At 41.1% G+C, this 21,199-nt stretch overlaps 1 protein-coding gene across 6 annotated transcripts in view; it reads left to right on the forward strand.

Moving 5' to 3' along the window:
* LOC118368891 (uncharacterized protein PF3D7_1120000-like) overlaps positions 1-19,635 on the forward strand; it is a 36,268-nt gene extending 16,633 nt beyond the window's left edge. For 3 of the 6 annotated variants that reach the window (XM_035753356.2, XM_052497359.1, XM_052497358.1), the window contains 3 exons: positions 16,642-16,876; positions 17,417-17,540; positions 17,812-17,895. The gene's annotated coding sequence lies outside the window, so the exon portion shown is untranslated. Of the gene's footprint in view, positions 1-14,545; positions 16,431-16,535; positions 16,877-17,416; positions 17,541-17,811; positions 19,206-19,253 lie in introns of those variants that run through there. The other 3 variants (XR_008093400.1, XR_008093401.1, XR_008093399.1) reach the window with 3 other exon arrangements.
* The last annotated feature ends 1,564 nt before the right edge of the window (positions 19,636-21,199 follow it).

Here is a 21,199-nt window from a genome sequence, read left to right on the forward strand (position 1 = left end):
TTATTTTGTTGTTATATTGTCAACAAAGCGTCATGAGAGAATTATTATGCCAAGTTTTCAAACTACCGGTTGTTTGTTTGGGAAGATGTATAATGTGATCTGTGCATTTGAAAAACAGCATAAATACACCTATTTCCCTTTTGCATGTAGATTCACTACTGTATAGTTAGTTCTATTTTTTAAAGGGATCCACTATGGCTCCAAGCCAAAGAACCATTATTTGGTACTATATACAGTCGAGCATTATTGTGTTTAAGAAGCTGCAATGTGTGTGATCATTACAATGTAGAGGCAGCAGGAGGCTTAAAAGCGTTGTGCCAGTAACCGAAAGGTCGCATATTAGAATCCCCGAGCCGACTAGGTGAAAAACAGATTTTCCCTTGAGGAAGTAACCTAACACTTCTAGCTACTGTAAGTCATTCTGTATAAGAGTGTCTGCTAAAATGTAAACAAAATAGGCTATATTTTCGAACTATGCAACTTTAGTGTTGTTCAATATAATTGTTTTGTTTTCACTGTTATACTTGTAAAATAAGAATTGGGCACAGAGACATGTTTTTTTTTGTCCTACTAGATCTGCAAGAAAGTTCTAGTGTATTCCCTCTATCCTTCGACTGATGTTGAATGTAGACAAAGATTTTTTTTTAAGTCTATGGATGAAAATAGATTTTCCTAGTGTTTACTCTTCATAAAAACATTTAACTCAATAGGTTAATACATTTTTAATGGACTGTAGATATTTTGAAAATGTTCCATGCAACATCTTCCAGCATTTAATCTCAAGGGTATTTCATCTCAACAGCTATAAACTAAATGTTATCATACAACTCTAACCTTTCTGTTTGGTTTTATGGCTGTCATGTAACCAAGGTACTGTATGACAAGTCATGTAATTAAGTGGTTCTACAGAGAGAACAAGAGAGACAATGGCTGTGTTTCATTCCAGGAAGATGTTCCCTCCCTTATGCTCTAATCACCTCCTTTTCACAGACTGGATATGCCAAAACAATGTGTCAGGTTGTCTCAGATCTGTGAAGTGGAGTGAAGAACGAGGGCATAGTGAAGTGAAGATTTTCCTGGAATGAAACACAGCCAACACCTGCATGGAACACTGACAATCTAAACATACTTTGTTTACATACTTCAGTACTAGTTGAGTTCAAACTCTAATGGAAAGGATGTATGATGTCTACGAGGACCATCCAAGAGGGAAATCTGAACAAAACTATATATGTAGAGAGAGAGAGAGAGAGAGAGAGAGAGAGAGAGAGAGAGAGAGATTTCATTTTGGAACATGCAGACACATTACATTTTCAAAAGCCACGCCAATCCTACCTCATATCAGACAACCTTTAGACACAGCTGACCAGATTGTAGCTCACTGTGGAATATCCATCATAAAAATCGAATTCAGTTTGACGTTCACGTTCTGTCATTTGAGGAGAGGATACTGACTTCTAGACTATGGAGTCCTTGACTAGAGGAACTAGGTTATCCAGATGGTTATCACCTGAGTTTTTTTTTATAAGTCTGGGATGGACGACAAATATTTAATTTTCATAAAGCTGAAAAATAGGCTTTGTAGGTGAGCACTGATGCCGCCCTATGATAAGTAGTCCCCACTTTGTCAAAGGCAGGGACACTGTCAAGCCCTGATCTTTAGTTATCTTTGTTTTCTTTATTATTTTGGTTAGGTCAGGGTGTGACGAAGGTGGTATGTGTGTTTTTGTCCTGTCTAGGGTTTTTTGTATTTCTTTGGGATTTTGTTATGTCTAGGTAAATTTACAATAACACAAAAAAGATTGTATCCTCGTTTTGAGAAACCTGGATAAGATGCCTGGCATATGATGATCTTAGACGGGATACTGTTGCATGTAAACATCTTATCCCGTTTACTGTTGTTTTTCTTGGTCTGCACAGTTTCAGTTTCACATATCATGGGTGTGTGTAATCTTGTTTTCATCTGATTTTCAAACAAATCACTTCAAAATGTAGGTTACTTGCGCAGTTCAATCCATCATAATTTATTAATTTATTTTGCTGATACTCTGTACTGGACCGTATAGGCTACTGGCTTCATTCACCCCTAATTTAGACAACTTTCTGCTTATAACTTCTGACAGTGTCAACAAACACAAACATACATGTACAACTGAGGATATAGAATGTTCTGGTTTCTTTCTTCGTTTTGAGCCAAAACAGCTGAGAGGAGATTGTTTATCGTCCAATTCCATGGCACAAGGTTGTACAGTATGGGCTAATACTGTATAAAAACAATGCAAGATTCAACACTTTGTGCTTTTTGTCTTAAATTATTCTTGCCACAAACCATTTCTTTATGTGGGTTGTTTGAGTCGAAGTGAGATCTTTAAGAAACTGGACACCTGCCCCCTTCAGCCAATGGGTTTTAGTGTTTTAGCAATTGAGAAAAACTGTAATACAATGACAACAGGTCCCTAGTGGACCAACACAATATGACATGTGTTACACAAGATCATATTGTGTTGGTGTTCTCTGTGTGGTCGTCTCTTTCGTTCACGGGTGTAAGTCTCTGATTGTCCACAAGATGTCACAATGTCCGTTCTCTTAGTTGTCTGTTTCCTTGCCCTTGTCCTGTAAGAGTGGTCTTCTGAGGACGGCTAATCAGCCGTGTAGATGGTCCCAGCGTGGGAATGAAAGCAGTGTAGCCAAACAATTACTTGAAGAGAATAACCGGGTGGTCCTGCTTGAATTCACCTTTTTGGATACAGATACAGCTACTCAACCATAGCATAGTTAAGAGTTTCCTATGACTTCTTCAACCTTGTGTTGCATTTTGGGGTTGTGACTAATAGTAGACCTTGGCTGCAGCTCGTGGTCTTCTAGTCTCATGTGATAATTCTTAACTCAAATGCTTTATGCCCCCGGGGAAAGAGGGGCATTTACGTCATTCTGACACGCTGTCTGGGCTCCCTGAGGCATGGCTGGTTACGAGGCAAGGTATCAGAATTTACTATGATCTCGTTTAGATAACTAAAATCAAAGTCTTATCGTCACAAAAACGTTATCTTTCATCAGGATATTTTCTACACAACATAAAGTATGTAAACATCATATACACATGATGTAAGCTCTTCTATGTTTTCAACATAACACCTTCATTCAACTTTTAATGACATCACCAAGTCGACATGAACCGTCCACATTCAATATCTTACCATTACCAATATTTAGATGTTGAAATATATTGTCCCCGTGTCCATTGTTTAATGTTCTACTTTTGAGCGGTAACTCTTCACGAGACAAAGAGATTCCGATCCTCCAACTAGGTATTATAAAACCCCTATTCATCCCACTCCCCCTCAGCGGGACAGAGATATCTCCGTAGAGCTGATTCCACTGTAACGTGATCCTCACAGGCCAGTCATGATACTCACCTCGCTCGCCAGAGGATGTCTGAATGAAGAGACTATAGTGTTGTTGACTGGGTCACACTGCTTCAAGCAACAGACACCATTGGTTAGACCAACATAATCATACAACGAACACTCCCAGAAATGGTCCTCCAACTTGACTCAGGGAAATTGACCTTCAATCTTGACTCAGAGAAATGACCCTTCAATTTTAACTCAGAGAAATGTCCCTTCCATCTTAACTCAGATAAATGTCCCTTCCATCTTAACTCAGAGAAATGTCCCTTCAACTTGACTCAGAGAAATGACCCTTTAATTTGACTAAGAGAAATGACCGTTCAATCTTGACTCAAACCGTTCAATCTTGACTCAGAGAAATGGCCATTTTATCTTGACTCAGAGAAATGGCTGTTGAGACTTTCTTTCAAGTGGTCTTTATTATAGTATAATTGCATGTGTAATTATACTGTAATGGGTATTGTAGTTAACTATAACAACTTACAATGGAATAACAAGATGTACCTGCTAGTAATTGCAGTCTGTAATTACAGAAATGTAACATTGAATACTCTTGAAATGGCCCCGGAAGAAACTGCAGCAGTTTTACGGGCGCCCAACCACGTAACCAAGACTAAGGAGATGATTGCGGACTACAGGAAAAGGAGCACCGAGCACGTCCCCATTCTCATCGACGGGGCTGTAGTAGAGCAGGTTGAGAGCTTCAAGTTCCTTGGTGTCCACATCAACAACAAACTAGAATGGTCCAAACACACCAAGACAGTCGTGAAGAGGGCACGACAAAGCCTATTCCCCCTCAGGAAACTAAAAAGATTTGGCATGGGTCCAGAGATACACAAAAGGTTCTACAGCTCCAACATCGAGAGCTTCCTGACCGGTTGCATTGCTGCCTGGTACAGTAATTGCTCGGCCTCTGACTGCAAGGCACTTCAGAGGGTAGTGCGTACGGCTCAGTACATCACTGGAGCTAAGCTGTCTGCCATCCAGGACCTCTACACCAGGCATTATCAGAGGAAGGCCCTAAAAATTGTCAAAGACCCCAGCTACCCCAGTCATAGACCGTTCTCTCTACTACCGCATGGCAAGCGGTACCGGAGTGCCAAGTCTAGGACAAAAAGGCTTCTCAACAGTTTTTACCCCCCCCAAAACCCCTCTTTTACGCTGCTGCTACTCTCTGTTTATCATATATGCATAGTCCCTATAACTACACATTCATGTACATACTACCTCAATTGGCCCGACCAACCAGTGCTCCCGCACATTGGCTAACCGGGCTATCTGCATTGTGTCACATGGCCCCATTCATTCTTTCCTTTACACGGATCAGTCGTCCTGGTCCCTTTGCAGAAAAACAGCCCCAAAGCATGATGTTTCCACCCCCATGCTTCACAGTAGGTATGGTGTTCTTTGGATGCAACTCAGCATTCTTTGTCCTCCAAACACGATGAGTTGAGTTTTTACCAAAAAGTTCTATTTTGGTTTCATCTGACCATATGAAATTCTCCCAATCTTCTTCTGGATTATCCAAATGCTCTCTAGCAAACTTCAGATTGGCCTGGACATGTAACCTCTAGTGACACCCCATCCCGTGAACGGGACACTAATTAGCATAACGCAACAGACATAAATATTACTAGAAATATTCCTATACATGAAAATCACAAGTGAAATATATTGAGACACAGCTTGGCCTTTTGTTAATCACCCTGTCATCTCAGATTTTCAAAATATGCTTTACAGCCAAAGCTAGACAAGCATTTGTGTAAGTTTATCGATAGCCTAGCATAGCATTTTGTCCAGCTAGCAGCAGGTAACTTGGTCACGGAAATCAGAAAAGCAATCAAAATAAATCGTTTACCTTTGATGAGCTTTGGATGTTTTCACTCACGAGACTCCCAGTTAGATAGCAAATGTTCCTTTTTTCCAAAAATATTATTTTTGTAGGCGAAATAGTTCCGTTTGTTCTTCACGTTTGGCTGAGAAATCGCTCGGAAATTGCAATCATGAAAACGGCTAAAAATATTCTAAATTAATATCGACAGAAACATGGCAAACGTTGTTTTTAATCAATCCTCAAGGTGTTTTTCAAATATCTATTCGATAATATATCCATCGGGACAATTCGTTTTTCAGTCGGACCGATTGGAGTAATGGTTACCTCTGTATTTTACACGAGAATCTCTCTGGGAGCATCAGGTGACCACTTGCGCAATGTAGCCGCCTACGGGTATTCTTCAACATAAATGTGTAAAACTACGTCTCAATGCTGTAGACACCTTCGGGAATACGGAGAAATAGTAATCTGGTTGATAGCCCATTCACTGCTCAATAGGGGCACATTGGAACGCAGCGCTTTCAAAACAAGAGGCACTTCCGGATTGGATTTTTCTCAGGCTTTCGCCTGCAACATCAGTTCTGTTGTACTCACAGACAATATTTTTACAGTTTTGGAAACTTTAGAGTGTTTTCTATCCTAAGCTGTCAATTATATGCATATTCTAGCATCTTGTCCTGACAAAATATCCCGTTTACTATGGGAATGTTTTTTTTTTTTAAATGAAAATACTGCCCCCTAGTCACAAAAGGTTAAGCAGGGGGACACGTCTGGCACTGCAGGATTTGAGTCCCTGGCGGCGTAGTGTGTTACTGATGGTAGGCTTTGTTACTTTGGTCCCAGCTCTCTGCAGGTCATTCACTAGGTCCCCCCGTGTGATTCTGGGATCCCACGGGGTGAGATCTTGCGTGGAGCCCCAGATCGAGAGAGATTATCAGTAGTCTTGTATGTCTTCCATTTCCTAATAATTGCTCCGACAGTTGATTTATTCAAACCAAGCTGCTTACCTATTCAGTCTTCCCAGCCTGGTGCAGGTCTACACTTTTGTTTCCGGTGTCCTTTGACAGCTCTTTGGTCTTGGCCATAGTGGAGTTTGGAGTGTGACTGTTTGAGGTTGTGGACAGGTGTCTTTTATACTGATAACAAGTTCAAACAGGTGCCATTAATACCAGCAGCGAGTGGAGGACAGAGGAGCTTCTTAAAGAAGAAGTTACTGGTCTGTGAGAGCCAGAAATCTTGCTTGTTTGTAGGTGACCAAATACTTATTTTCCACCATAATTTGCAAGTAAAATCGTAAAAAGATCCTACAATGTGATTTTCTGCATTTTTTTTCTCATTTTGTCTGTCATAGTTGAAGTGTACCTATGATGAAAATAACAGGCCTCTCTCATATATTTAAGTGGGAGAACTTGCACAATTGGTGGCTGACTAAATACTTTTTTGCCCCACTGTATTTGGGTGGTAAGCAAATTGGAGTGGGTCTAGGGTGTCAGGTAGGGTGGCGGTGATATGGTCCTTGACAAGTCTCTCAAAGCACTTCATGATGACGGAAGTGAGTGCTACGGGCGGTAGTCGTTTAGCTCAGTTACCTTAGCTTTCTTGGGAACAGGGACAATGGTGGCCCTCTTGAAGCATGTGGGAACAGCAGACTGGGATAAGGATTGATTGAATATGTCCGTAAACACACCAGCCAGCTTGTCTGCAGATGCTCTGAGGGCGCGGCTGGGGATGCCGTCTGGGCCTGCAGCCTTGCGAGGGTTAACACGTTTAAATGTTTTACTCACGTCGGCTGCAGTGAAGGAGAGTCTGCAGGTTTTGGTTGCGGGCCGTGTCAGTGGCAATGTATTGTCCTCAAAGCGGGCAAAAAAAGTTATTTAGTCTGCCTGGGAGCAAGACATCCTGGTCCGAGACGGGGCAGGTTTTCTTTTTGTAATCCGTGATTGACTGTAGACCCTTCCACATACCTCGTGTCTGAGCCGTTGAATTGTGACTCTACTTTGTCTCTATACTGACGCTTAGCTTGTTTGATTGCCTTGCGGAGGGAATAGCTACACTGTTTGTATTCGGTCGTGTTTCTGGTCACCTTTCCCTGGTTAAAAGCAGTGGTTCGTGCTTTCAGTTTCACTCGAATATTGCCATCAATCCATGGTTTCTGGTTTGGGAATGTTTTAATCGTTGCTATGGGAACGACATCATCAATGCACTTTCTAATGAACTCGCTCACCGAATCAGCATATTCGTCAATGTTGTTGTTTGACGCAATGCGGAACATATCCAAGTCCACGTGACCGAAGCAGTCTTGAAGCGTGGAATCAGATTGGTCGGACCAGCGTTGAACAGACCTGAGCTCGGGAGCTTCTTGTTTTAGTTTCTGTCTGTAGGCAGGGAGAAAACAAAATGGAGTCGTGGTCAGCTTTTTCGAAAGGAGGGCGGGCCTTATATGCGTCGCGGAAGTTAGAATAGCAATGATCCAAGGTTTTACCAGCCCTGGTTGCGCAATCGATATGCTGATACAATTTAGGGAGTCTTGTTTTCAGATTAGCCTTGTTAAAATCCCCAGCTACAATGAATGCAGCCTCAGGATATGTGGTTTCCAGTTTGCAAAGAGTCAAATAAAGTTTGTTCAGGGCCATCGATGTGTCTGCTTGGGGGGGAATATATATGGCTGTGATGATAATCGAAGAGAATTCCCTTGGTAGATAATGCGGTCGACATTTGATTGTGAGGAATTCTAAATCAGGTGAACAGAAGGACTTGAGTTCCTGTATGTTGTTGTGATTACACCACGTCTCGTTAATTATAAGGCATACGCCCCCACCCCTCTTCTTACCAGAAAGATGTTTGTTTCTGTTGGCGCGATGCGTGAAGAAACCAGCTGTCTGCACCGATTCCATTAGCATTTTTCGAGTGAGCCATGTTTCCGTGAAGCAAAGAACGTTACAGTCTCTGATATTATTATGTCCCTCTGGAATGCTACCCTTGCTCGGATTTCATCAACCTTGTTGTCAAGAGACTGGACATTGGCGAGTAGTATGCTAGGGAGTGGTGCGCGATGTGCCCGTCTCCGGAGCCTGACCAGAAGACCGCTTCGTTTCCCTCTTTTACGACGTCGTTGTTTTGGGTCACAGGCTGGGATCCATTCCGTTGTTCTGGGTGGAAGGCAGAACACAGGATCCGCTTCGGGAAAGTCATATTCCTGGTCGTACTGATGGTGAGTTGACGTTGCTCTTATATTCAGTAGTTCTTCCCGACTGTATTTAATGAAACCTAAGATTACCTGGGGTACCAATGTAAGAAATAACACATAAAAAAACGAAATTCTGCATAGTTTCCTAGGAACGCAAAGTGAGGCGGCCATCTCTGTCGGCGCCTGAGTGAATTTTAACTATAGACCAAGTCAAAGTGTACAAATATTTGGGAGTGCTGGCTGATGACAAGCTGAGCTTCACTATTCATGTGGATAGGTTTTTATTACCGGCATAAGGCTTTTATTTCCCTGGAGGCGAGGAAAGAGCTGGTACGATGTACATTACTGGTGGTTGCAGATTTGAGTAAATATATATATATATAAATATATGTATACAGTGCCTTGCGAAAGTATTCGGCCCCCTTGAACTTTGCGACCTTTTGCCACATTTCAGGCTTCAAACATAAAGATATAAAACTGTATTTTTTTGTGAAGAATCAACAAAAAGTGGGACACAATCATGAAGTGGAACGACATTTATTGGATATTTCAAACTTTTTTAACATATCAAAAACTGAAAAATTGGGCGTGCAAAATTATTCGGCCCCCTTAAGTTAATACTTTGTAGCGCCACCTTATACTGCGATTACAGCTGTAAGTCGCTTGGAGTATGTCTCTATCAGTTTTGCACATCGAGAGACTGACATTTTTTCCCATTCCTCCTTGCAAAACAGCTCGAGCTCAGTGAGGTTGGATGGAGAGCATTTGTGAACAGCAGTTTTCAGTTCTTTCCACAGATTCTCGATTGGATTCAGGTCTGGACTTTGACTTGGCCATTCTAACACCTGAATATGTTTATTTTTGAACCATTCCATTGTAGATTTTGCTTTATGTTTTGGATCATTGTCTTGTTGGAAGACAAATCTCCGTCCCAGTCTCAGGTCTTTTGCAGACTCCATCAGGTTTTCTTCCAGAATGGTCCTGTATTTGGCTCAATCCATCTTCCCATCAATTTTAACCATCTTCCCTGTCCCTGCTGAAGAAAAGCAGGCCCAAACCATGATGCTGCCACCACCATTTTTGACAGTGGGGATGGTGTGTTCAGGGTGATGAACTGTGTTGCTTTTACGCCAAACATAACGTTTTGCATTGTTGCCAAAAAGTTCAATTTTGGTTTCATCTGACCAGAGCACCTTCTTCCACATGTTTGGTGTGTCTCCCAGGTGGCTCGCAAACTTTAAACAACACTTTTTATGGATATCAAACTTTACTCTTCCATAAAGGCCAGATTTGTGCAATACACGACTGATTGTTGTCCTATGGACAGAGTCTCCCACCTCAGCTGTAGATCTCTGCAGTTCATCCAGAGTGATCATGGGCCTCTTGGCTGCATCTCTGATCAGTCTTCTCCTTGTATGAGCTGAAAGTTTAGAGGGACGGCCAGGTCTTGGTAGATTTGCAGTGGTCTGATACTCCTTCCATTTCAATATTATCGCTTGCACGGTGCTCCTTGGGATGTTTAAAGCTTGGGAAATCTTTTTGTATCCAAATCCGGCTTTAAACTTCTTCACAACAGTATCTCGGACCTGCCTGGTGTGTTCCTTGTTCTTCATGATGCTCTCTGCACTTTTAACGGACCTCTGAGACTATCACAGTGCAGGTGCATTTATACGGAGACTTGATTACACACAGGTGGATTGTATTTATTATCATTAGTCATTTACGTCAACATTGGATCATTCAGAGATCCTCACTGAACTTCTGGAGAGAGTTTGCTGCACTGAAAGTAAAGGGGCAGAATCATTTTGCACGCCCAATTTTTCAGTTTTTGATTTGTTAAAAAAGTTTGAAATATCCAATAAATGTCGTTCCACTTCATGATTGTGTCCCACTTGTTGTTGATTCTTCACAAAAAATACAGTTTTATATCTTTATGTTTAAAGCCTGAAATGTGGCAAAAGGTCGCGAAGTTCAAGGGGGCCGAATACTTTCGCAAGGCACTGTATATATATGCAGGCCTCAACCACTACACTGAGTGTACATGATTCAGTATATCATGCAGCCCTCAGGTTCATTACCAATCAAAAACCCATACTTATGATCCCTACGGACCTTGCGTAGGCTTAAACACTGGTTTATAAGGCCATACTCAGCTTCATGGTCCTGGGACTCTCTCCTGAACATTTTAAAATGTGTTGATGTAGTCACATTGATGGAGTTTAAACACTTGATCAATGTAAATATCATAGAAGACTGTAATTGTCATTAGGACAGCTGTTTTTTAGTTATGATATTCCTGTTTTTTTGACTGATATATAATTGTTGCACTGTATGTGTGCTTTGTTTAATGTTGTGTTAGTGTATGTAAGTTATTTTGTCTGAAACTGTATTCCCCCTGCTGCTGTTGGACCAGGTCTCTCTTGAAAAATAGATTTTATCTCAATGAGAAAAACCTGTATAAATAAAGGTTAAATAAATGTTTAAAAAATAAGTGTCTTCGATGCATCAGGGCATAGATTCTACAAGTGTCAATGAACAAGAGTGTTTCCCTGCACACAGACACACACAAACAAACGAACACACACTTCGCTAACATAAGACCCTTGTCAGTTTGGCAGCTCTGAAGACTTTGTTAAGCCATCAAGGACAATCATCTCAACCATGCCTGAAAGTAGTGGGTGGTTTAGTAATGCTTCCAATGAAAGACTAATAACCAATTTGTCCTTGCAAATAAGAAATATCAGTGTTATCCATAGGTATTGTTTGAGTCACTGTCAAGACTTCCACCGAAGTCGGTTCCTCTCCTTGTTCGGGCAGCGTTCGGCGGTCAACTTCACCGGTCTTCTAGCCATCGCAGATCCACCTTTCATTTTACATTTGTTTTGTCTTGTTTTCCCACACACCTGGTTTACATTTCCCTCATTACTTGTTGTGTATTTAACCGTCTGCCCCCCATGTCTGTGTGTGAAATGGTTTATTGTCAAGGTTGGCACGCTTCCGGCTGGTTTGCGCCAGGTTTTGTTTTATTACCAGTGGTTTGTGGCAGCCGGTACTTGGTACTTAGGTTTTTGTACTTTGTGCTGCCTCACTTGTTCGTTGGACATTTGTTTTGTGAAGCGGTTGCGTTCTGTGCAAATGATTGCCTTAGTAAAGTGCTTTGTCCACTCTCTGCTCTCCCGCGCCTGACTTCTAGGCACCAGCTACACCCACCCATTGACAGTCACAGGGATGTCACTGGCGGGATTTGAACCCAGGTCTCTCACAGAAGAAGCCAATGTCTTAATTATTAGCCCAATAGGAAATTCATTATTAGGAATCACATCTGCTCAGTAACACAGTGAAATCATTTACTGTTATAACACTCTTCCTTTCATTGACCTGAGTTGCTATTTATTGAGTCACAGGGACAGTCAGTGGATTTTCCTCGCAAGGCACACACACACAGACTGACAAATTACCCTCATTATAGTTTGTTTTGGGAGTGTTTAAACAAACCATGATTTAATAATGCCAGGGCTTTTCTTTCCCACATGGTGGAATGTATATATTTAAATTACAACACACTGGTTCAGAAGTGTTTAGAAGTAGAGAACAGCGTTGCAACATCCCTCTGAAACTCAAGGAAATTCAATGACTCCTGAATGTTTTATACATTTTTTAATTTAACTAGGCAAGTCAGTTAAGAATGAATTTAAGTCAGTTAACTTCTTGCATAGAGCCATCCCGGATCCGGTATCGTGACTACAGCCTCAAGCTCATTACCATAACGCAAAAATGCAAAAATATTCTTAGAAATATTTAACCTCCACACATTAACAAGTCCAATAGCTCAAATGAAAGATAAACACATTGTTCATCTACCCAGCAAGTCAGATTTCTAAAATGTTTCACGGCGAAAACATAGCACATATTTATGTCAAACCACCACCAAAGACACAGCTAATTTGAATAGCCAAGTTGAACAAAATATGCAATAAACAAACGCAGGATTAAAAGAAAAATAATTCACTAACCTATTGAAAATCTTCATCAGATGACAGTAATAGGACATGTTACACAGTACATTTATGTTTTTTTCAATAATATGCTATTTATATCCATAAATCTCTGTTTACAATGACGCCATGTTCAAAAAATGCTACTCAAATGTCAGGAGAAATTATGATAGCTCCGGCAGATAACGTCAGATAACAAGCAATACACATCATAAACTTTGACTAAATATACATGTTCTACATATAGATAGAAAGATTCTTCTTAACCTCTTGCTCCTACCTGACACGCAGGCGTCCCATCTAGACATCTGGAAATGCAAATGCGCTACGCTAAATGCTAATAGCACTTGTTAAAACTCAAACGTTCATTAAAATACACATGCAGGGTACTGAATTAAAGCTATACTCGTTGTGAATCCAGGCAACAAGTCAGATTTGTAAAATGCTTTTCGGCGAAAGCATGAGAAGCTATTATCTGTAAGCATGTAACACCCCAAAAGACCCGCAGGGGACGTAAACAAAATAATTAGCATAGTCGGCGCTACACAAAACGCACAAATAAAATATAAAACATTAATTACCTTTGACCATCTTCTTTGTTGGCACTCCTAGATGTCCCATAAACATCACTATTGGGTCTTTTTTCGATTCAATCGGTCCATATATAGCCTAGATATCGATCTATGAAGACTGTGTGATCAACGAAAAAAATAGCGTTTTATAACGTACCGTAATTTTTTTAAATTAAAAAAGTTGACGATAAACTTTCACAAAACACTTCGAAATACTTTTGTAATGCAACTTTAGGTATTAGTAAACGTTAATAAGCGATCAAATTGATCACGAGGCGATGTATATTCTATAGCTGTACGTCTGGAAATAATGTCAGGGTAAATCTCAACCAAAATATCCGGTCGGAGACCGGAAGAACTGCGCTGCCTTGTGTCTGTTTGACCAAGAAACAAATCGTAGGCAAATGACAAGACTGTTGACATCGTGTGGAAGCTGTAGGTATTGCAACCTCGGCCCCATTTAATGTGGATCACGTTTAACAATGGGTTGAAGTGGCGCATGGATATATTTTCCCATTTTCAGTGATCAGATTTTCCTGCACTTTTCGATGAAACGTGGTCCTTCTGTAGCACAGTTGGTAGAGCATGGCGCTTGTAACGCCAGGGTAGTGGGTTCGATTCCCGGGACCACCCATACGTAGAATGTATGCACACATGACTGTAAGTCGCTTTGGATAAAAGCGTCTGCTAAATGGCATATATTATTATTATATTATTATTATTATTAAACGCACGTTCTGTTATAGTCACAGCCGTGATTTAACCAGTTTTATAAACGTCTTAGTGTTTTCTATCCACACATACTAATCATATGCATATACTACATTCCTGGCATGAGTAGCAGGGCGCTGAAATGTTGCGCGATTTTGAACAGAATGTTCGAAAAAGTAGGGGGTAGGAATAACAGGTTAATGCAACCGCTGTGTTACATTTATTTTTAACGTTACAGAATTCGTTCACTAGGCTATAATATGAGACGGCGCTCAGAAATTAGCATTATGTCTCCTCTATGTTTGGAGTCCACAGAAACCCAAAATTACCACATAAATATTCCCTTACCTTTGATGTTCTTCGATCAGAAGACGTGGAAGGAGTCATACTTACCAAAAACTGCGTTTGGTTTTCAAGTCTGTGTCTTTGGGTTATCAAACGCGACAAATTCCGGTTGAAATGCAGCCAAAATTCTAGTGGATGCGCATCAAAACTTCAAAATTACATATTATATGTCGACTAAACTGGTCAAACTAAGTGCATAATCAAGCTTAGGATGTTATTATAAACATGCATAACAATTATCAGCTCGAACAGACAAACCGACATCGTTTGGTGAAACCTGGAACAAAGAGAGCTCCAGACCAGACGCGCGCAAGAGAGTACATGTATTTTCGCGGGACCCGAAGATTTTAGCCCGCCAAAGGGCGAGCGAGCGCGCGATTCTCACAATGAAACTCCCCATTGAAAGGAGACTTCGCGCTGAAGAGATAGAAACTGTTCCCAGATCCGTAGCTGGTTGGGGAGGGGGGGGGGGGCGATGACATCAAAGTTGGCACAACTTTTCTGATGACAAGAGAGAGTTTGGGAGAATGGCTGCCCTGAGAGCTCCGCTTTACATACAGACATAATTTGAACGGTTTTAGAAGCTTTAGAGTGTTTTCTATTCAATAATAATTATTATATGCATATATTAGCAATTTTGGACAGCTTTTCTTTCTGTTTACTATGGGCACGCACTTCCTCCAAAGGGGGCAGTATTCTGCCCTATCCCCAAGAGGTTATTAAGAATGAATTCTTATTTTACAATGATGGCCTACCCCTGCCAAACCCTCACCTAGCCCGTAGGACACTGGGCCAATTGTGCGCCGCCCTTTGGGACTCCAAATCACGGCCGGTTGTGATACAGACTGGGATCGAACCGGAGTCTGTAGTGATGCCTCTAGCACTGAAATGCAGTGCCTTAGACCGCTGCGCCACTCGAGAGCAAAAGTAGTCTAAGTAGTACCAGTCTGTTGAGCTTTAAAGCCTCTGTCATTCCATTCCTTGCTACTCTTATTCATCTGATAATATTTGGAGTGTTAGCTAAACATCTGGCATCCAGACTACGACCAATGACTTTGACTCCCTGGCACATTGCTACTGGACGTGTGACTGGGTTACGCACGCCTCTTGGAGGAGGGAACGCAACACCCTGCAACACTGAACTCCACCTGGAGTGAAGTAGGTAACTGACTGTAGGTGTGGGTAAGGATGACAGAGGCAGAGAATATTACCGTTAACAGGGAATTTATTCTTCCTTCACACGGTAATTTGGGGGAAAGGGGCTGGACAGAACCAAAGCAAAGAAAGTTAAAGTTAAAGAGCCCCCTCTCCTACCTTACCTACCTATCCACGACTGACTTATTCTTAATGCCACGCACTAACAAAAATACAGGGGATGGTCCGCCCAGGTCTTACCTAGTGTGCATAGACAGAGTACATACTACGGGTATATGTATGCCCGCAGGCCTCTTGTCTAAACACCCCCAAGGTGCCTTCCCCTTCAGGAACAAAAACAGAATAATTACTAACTTAAAGTGAACAATTTAAATAATCACAAACGGTCCTTTTGGCATACACATACCTCAGCAGGACCAGCTACAAAATACTTTACAACAATTTTACCAGACCAGCAACCAACACAGCACATACATACCAAGAAGCTCACTTTCCTAAAAAAGGGACACTGGCTTTTATCCAGCTGCAGAAGGAGTTTGTAATTGAAAACAGATGAAAACAACCGATCTAGAGGCCGCCACCATGCTTTTTGCTCATGGCCTATGAAGGAATTTCCAATTAAACCGCTCTTCCATGTTCTGCAGAAGAAGTGATGGATATTGGTTTCTGTCGTACCTGTATCAGCGATATAATTAAATTACTGGAATGGCAGTGACAAGACTTGGATAGTTTCTATGAGCGATTTGATCAGAAATACAATGAACTGGGAATGGCAGAACGCAAAACTCGTAGTAAACAGCCTATCAGAGTAGAGAGGGGGTGAATCTACTACAACATACTGGACAATATCAATGTTCAGATGAGAGCCAAGTTTTACCACCTTGGTGAACTTAATTTCCTTGGCTTAATGGACTGCCTAAAATTTGAAACAATGTCACAAAAGTTCAACACCTGCAAACGAGAGCCTTTCAAAATATGACATGTACTTAAGGCTGGTCTTGTCGGAGTGTACAGTTCACAAATGGTACAAGACAAATCACCTGGACAGCTCCTCAGCATTTAGTTCTAGCATGACCTGACACAGACAGTGTCTGAGGCGGGACAGGGCTCAATAGAAAGTGCCTTCCCATCCTCAGACCTCAACACACGTCACTGGTTCAGTGTCCATACAGGATGGAAGGAAGGTGTCTCATAAAAAGGAGATTCTAACAATGAAAAGTGGTGAGTTTTTTGTGAAATTCTCTGGTAGAGAAGGGCTGCTGTTCAGACATGCATTATGTGGGAGGGGAGGAGAGGGGAGGTGGGTGGGTGGGTTTGGGTGAACACTAATGTTACCATATGCAAGACTTGGCGTGCTTCCCCTCAACTCTGGTCGTGGTCTTTCGAGTCACTTTCACAGAGCCCATATAATATGTCTCTTTCCATGATGCAGCAGACAGAATCTAAACTGGAGACGAGAAGAGCAACTCAGCAAAGAAAACTGTTGAACTCAGAAATTCACTGCAACTGAAGAAGAAAAAGAAGAAAACTGCAGCTGGCCTACTGGTCTGCCTTCTGATACAACAGCCACACTGCAACTACAGTCTACAGAGTCAAGATCATCATGAATACTGCAATGACTGTTATTGTTCTTCTGGTCTGCTCAGACATCATCTGCATGATACAAGGTAACTGGCTTAAAAATCTGTCTGTAGAACTTTTGATGACAATTAGTATTATGTTTTAGTATTTAGTAGAACGTTGAACTTATACTGAGTGTACAAAACATTAAGGACACGTAGGAAGCTTTGAAGTCAAAATAGGCCAGCGTCCCTGTGGAACACTTTCAACACCACTTCCTGACAAATTGAGGCTGATCTGAGGGCAAAAAGACAATATTAGCAACGTGTCCTTAATGTTTTGTACACTCAGTGTTTATCTAACTATAGAATTGTGGACTATGGATGTGAACTATGTTATTCATTTCTTGACACTTACAATAAAGCTTTAAGTCCGGGATACAATCCGTATAACATTGTCGATGTTACCTTGTTGGCTGAGATCATATTTATGGTAGAAAAAAATATCAATTGGAAATTACCTTTGAATCTCAAGCTCGCTGTAACATGGTTTCAGATCGAACCCCGCCTAAAACTAGATTAGGGGATTGTTTATGAATGTAGAGGGAGACCAAAGTGTTTGTTTGACTTTCTGTTTTTTCTCTACAGGGAGAGGTATACAATATCCTCGATGCCGCTGTCCTACAGTACATACAGGGGGGGTGAATATCAGTTTAATCAGGAAACTGACCTATTACCGTCCTCGCTCACACTGCTCTAAGGAAGAAGTCATGTGAGTTTTTATACCATACTGTGCCGTACTGTACTGTAAGACAATTAGATGCACGCTTTCCAAATATATTTCAATTATTCATTTAATTGAACATCTCCCTCCCTCCCTCCCACCCACCCACTCTTTTCTTTCACCCCCCTCTCTCTCTCTCTCTCTCTCTCTCTGTGTCTCTCTCTCTCTCTCTCTCTCTCTCTCTCTCTCTCTCTCTCTCTCTCTCTCTCTCTCTCTCTCTGTCTCTCTCTCTCTCTCTCTCTCTCTCTCTCGCTATCAGTGTCACACTGAAAACCAGGGGTTCGCTCTGTCTCGACCCAGATGGGAATTTTGCCAAAACACTGATTGAAAGACAAATCAAAGTGTGAGTTTATGGATGTTTTATTGCACAGGCTATTTTATGAAGTCAGAATGATGTTATTATTTGGAGTGATAGTTGCTGATAATAGACCTCTGTAAGCCTATGTAGATATTCCATTCAAAATCATCCGTTTCCAGCTACAATAGTCATTTACAACATTAACAATGTCTACACTGTACTGTCTACACTGTGCTTTTCTTTCAAAAACAAAGACATTTCTAAGTGACCACAAACTTCTGAATGGTGGAGTACATATATTTATCATTTTTATTTAATTTGATAAAAATGCTGGGCAGGTCCAGTTATTTTGGCTACCATGGTTATTCACCCATAGGATGACAATGCCCCCCATCACAGGGCACGACTGGTCACTGAACGGTTTGATGAGCATGAAAACGATGTAAACCTTATGCCCTGGCCGTCTCAGTCACTAGATCTCAACTCATTTGAACACTTATGGGAGATTCTGTAGCGGCGCCTGAGACAGTGTTTTCACCACCATCAACAAAACACCAAATGATGGAATTTCTCGTGTAATAAGGATGTTGCATCCCTCCAATAGAGTTCCAGACACTTGTAGAATTTATCTCAAGGCGCGTTGAAGCTGTTCTGGCTCGCAGTGGCCCAACGCCCCATTAAGGGAAAACTATGTTGTTGTTTCCTTTATTTTGTCAGTTACCTGTATTTTCCTCTAAATACATATGGTTTGAAGCTTCACAGGGTAGGGTACAGTATCGATTCTTCCATAAATATATTCTTCCATGAAGCTTAACAGAGTACACTCTCTATTCAGAAGAAAATGTATGCTTCCATAAAGCTTAACAGAGTACACTCTCTATTCTGACCAAAATGTATTCTTCCATGAAAGTTAACAGAGTACACTCTCTATTCTGACCAAAATGTATTCTTCCATGAAAGTTAACAGAGTACACTCTCTATTCTGACCAAAATGTATTCTTCCATGAAAGTTAACAGAGTACACTCTCTATTCTGACCAAAATGTATTCTTCCATGAAAGTTAACAGAGTACACTCTCTATTCTGACCAAAATGTATTCTTCCATGAAAGTTAACAGAGTACACTCTCTATTCTGACCAAAATGTATTCTTCCATGAAAGTTAACAGAGTACACTCTCTATTCTGACCAAAATGTATTCTTCCATGAAGCTTAAGAGTACACTCTCTATTCTGACCAAAATGTATTCTTCCATGAATGTTAACAGAGTACACTCTCTATTCTGACCAAAATGTATTCTTCCATGAAGCTTAAGAGTACACTCTCTATTCTGACCAAAATGTATTCTTCCATGAAAGTTAACAGAGTACACTCTATTCTGACCAAAATGTATTCTTCCATGAAGCTTAAGAGTACACTCTCTATTCTGACCAAAATGTATTCTTCCATGAAAGTTAACAGAGTACACTCTCTATTCTGACCAAAATGTATTCTTCCATGAAGCTTAAGAGTACACTCTCTATTCTGACCAAAATGTATTCTTCCATGAAAGTTAACAGAGTACACTCTCTATTCTGACCAAAATGTATTCTTCCATGAAGCTTAAGAGTACACTCTCTATTCTGACCAAAATGTATTCTTCCATGAAAGTTAACAGAGTACACTCTCTATTCTGACCAAAATGTATTCTTCCATGAAGCTTAAGAGTACACTCTCTATTCTGACCAAAATGTATTCTTCCATGAAAGTTAACAGAGTACACTCTCTATTCTGACCAAAATGTATTCTTCCATCTTCTCTATTCTGACCAAAATGTATTCTTCCATGAAAGTTAACAGAGTACACTCTCTATTCTGACCAAAATGTATTCCATGAAGCTTAAGAGTACACTCTATTCTGACCAAAATGTATTCTTCCATGAAAGTTAACAGAGTACACTCTCTATTCTGACCAAAATGTATTCTTCCATGAAGCTTAAGAGTACACTCTCTATTCTGACCAAAATGTATTCTTCCATGAAAGTTAACAGAGTACACTCTCTATTCTGACCAAAATGTATTCTTCCATGAAGCTTAAGAGTACACTCTATTCTGACCAAAATGTATTCTTCCATGAAGCTTAAGAGTACACTCTCTATTCTGACCAAAATGTATTCTTCCATGAAGCTTAAGAGTACACTCTCTATTCTGACCAAAATGTATTCTTCCATGAAAGTTAACAGAGTACACTATTTTCCTCTAAATAAATATGGTTTGAAGCTTCACAGGGTAGGGTACAGTATCGATTCTTCCATAAATATATTCTTCCATGAAGCTTAACAGAGTACACTCTCTATTCAGAAGGAAATTTTAAATGTCAGAGGGTTAATCAGCACACCTTCTCTCCTACAGAAATCAACAGCGTCAGAATCAACGTTCCATTGAGACTCTCTCCCCACATACCACCACTAGCACTTGATCACTCTTTGTCTGGCACTGGAAGCTGTGCCACCCTGCAACCCCTCTGCTGGCTTGCCTCTGAAGTGGGGTTGGCCCCAGTCAAGTCTTGGATGGTAGACAACAACCAGAACAAGTGGTGTTGGAGTGCCAGTAGGGGGCACTGTTCCCTCTGGTCCAAAGAGACTTCAATCAATGAGTCAGGACAGTGATAGGGACACTGCCCTACAAAGGGTATTATTTATTTGTATATATTTCTATGTTTTATGTATACAGTATAGACATTAAGGAAGAACATAATAGTATTGTTGATATAAAACCTGTCTTTGATATATTTATTGTCATGTATTTAATTTTTTCAAATAAAACAAACAATAATAAGACATAGATTGTCACGTTCTTTCAAAATCGAACCCAGAAGCAGACCAGGACAAGGAGAGTAGGAAGAAGGTGAGTATTTATTTACAAGTTAATGTGAATGGGTAGATATATCCAGGTGGCGTAGCGGGCAGCGGTGGTGATTTGATGGGAGTAAATAGGTGGATCCAATGGGGTAGCGGAATCCTCCGACGACCAGGCGGGAATGGAGTAAATGATCCGGGTGAGTAATGTTCATGGCTAACGATCCGGCAGGGAATGGATGTCAGGTCAGAGCTTTTGAAGGGGAGAGGTGATGATCAGGACAGGTGTGCAGATTACTGATGGGATACAGGTGCGGGTGAACATCGATCTCCCAACAAGCTAATTCGCCCGGCAAACAGACAGGGTGCGTTCCAGGACACCGGAAACACACTCCAGGACAGAAACACAGGCAAACACAGACTCAGGAAGCGGGATTCGTGACAGTACCCCCCTCCGACGAACGCCACCGGGCGGACTACCTGGAGCGCCAGGGTGGAGGCGGTAGAAGTCACGA

This window comes from Oncorhynchus keta, chromosome 35 (genome assembly GCF_023373465.1).
Source record: "Oncorhynchus keta strain PuntledgeMale-10-30-2019 chromosome 35, Oket_V2, whole genome shotgun sequence".
Lineage (NCBI taxonomy): Eukaryota > Metazoa > Chordata > Actinopteri > Salmoniformes > Salmonidae > Oncorhynchus > Oncorhynchus keta.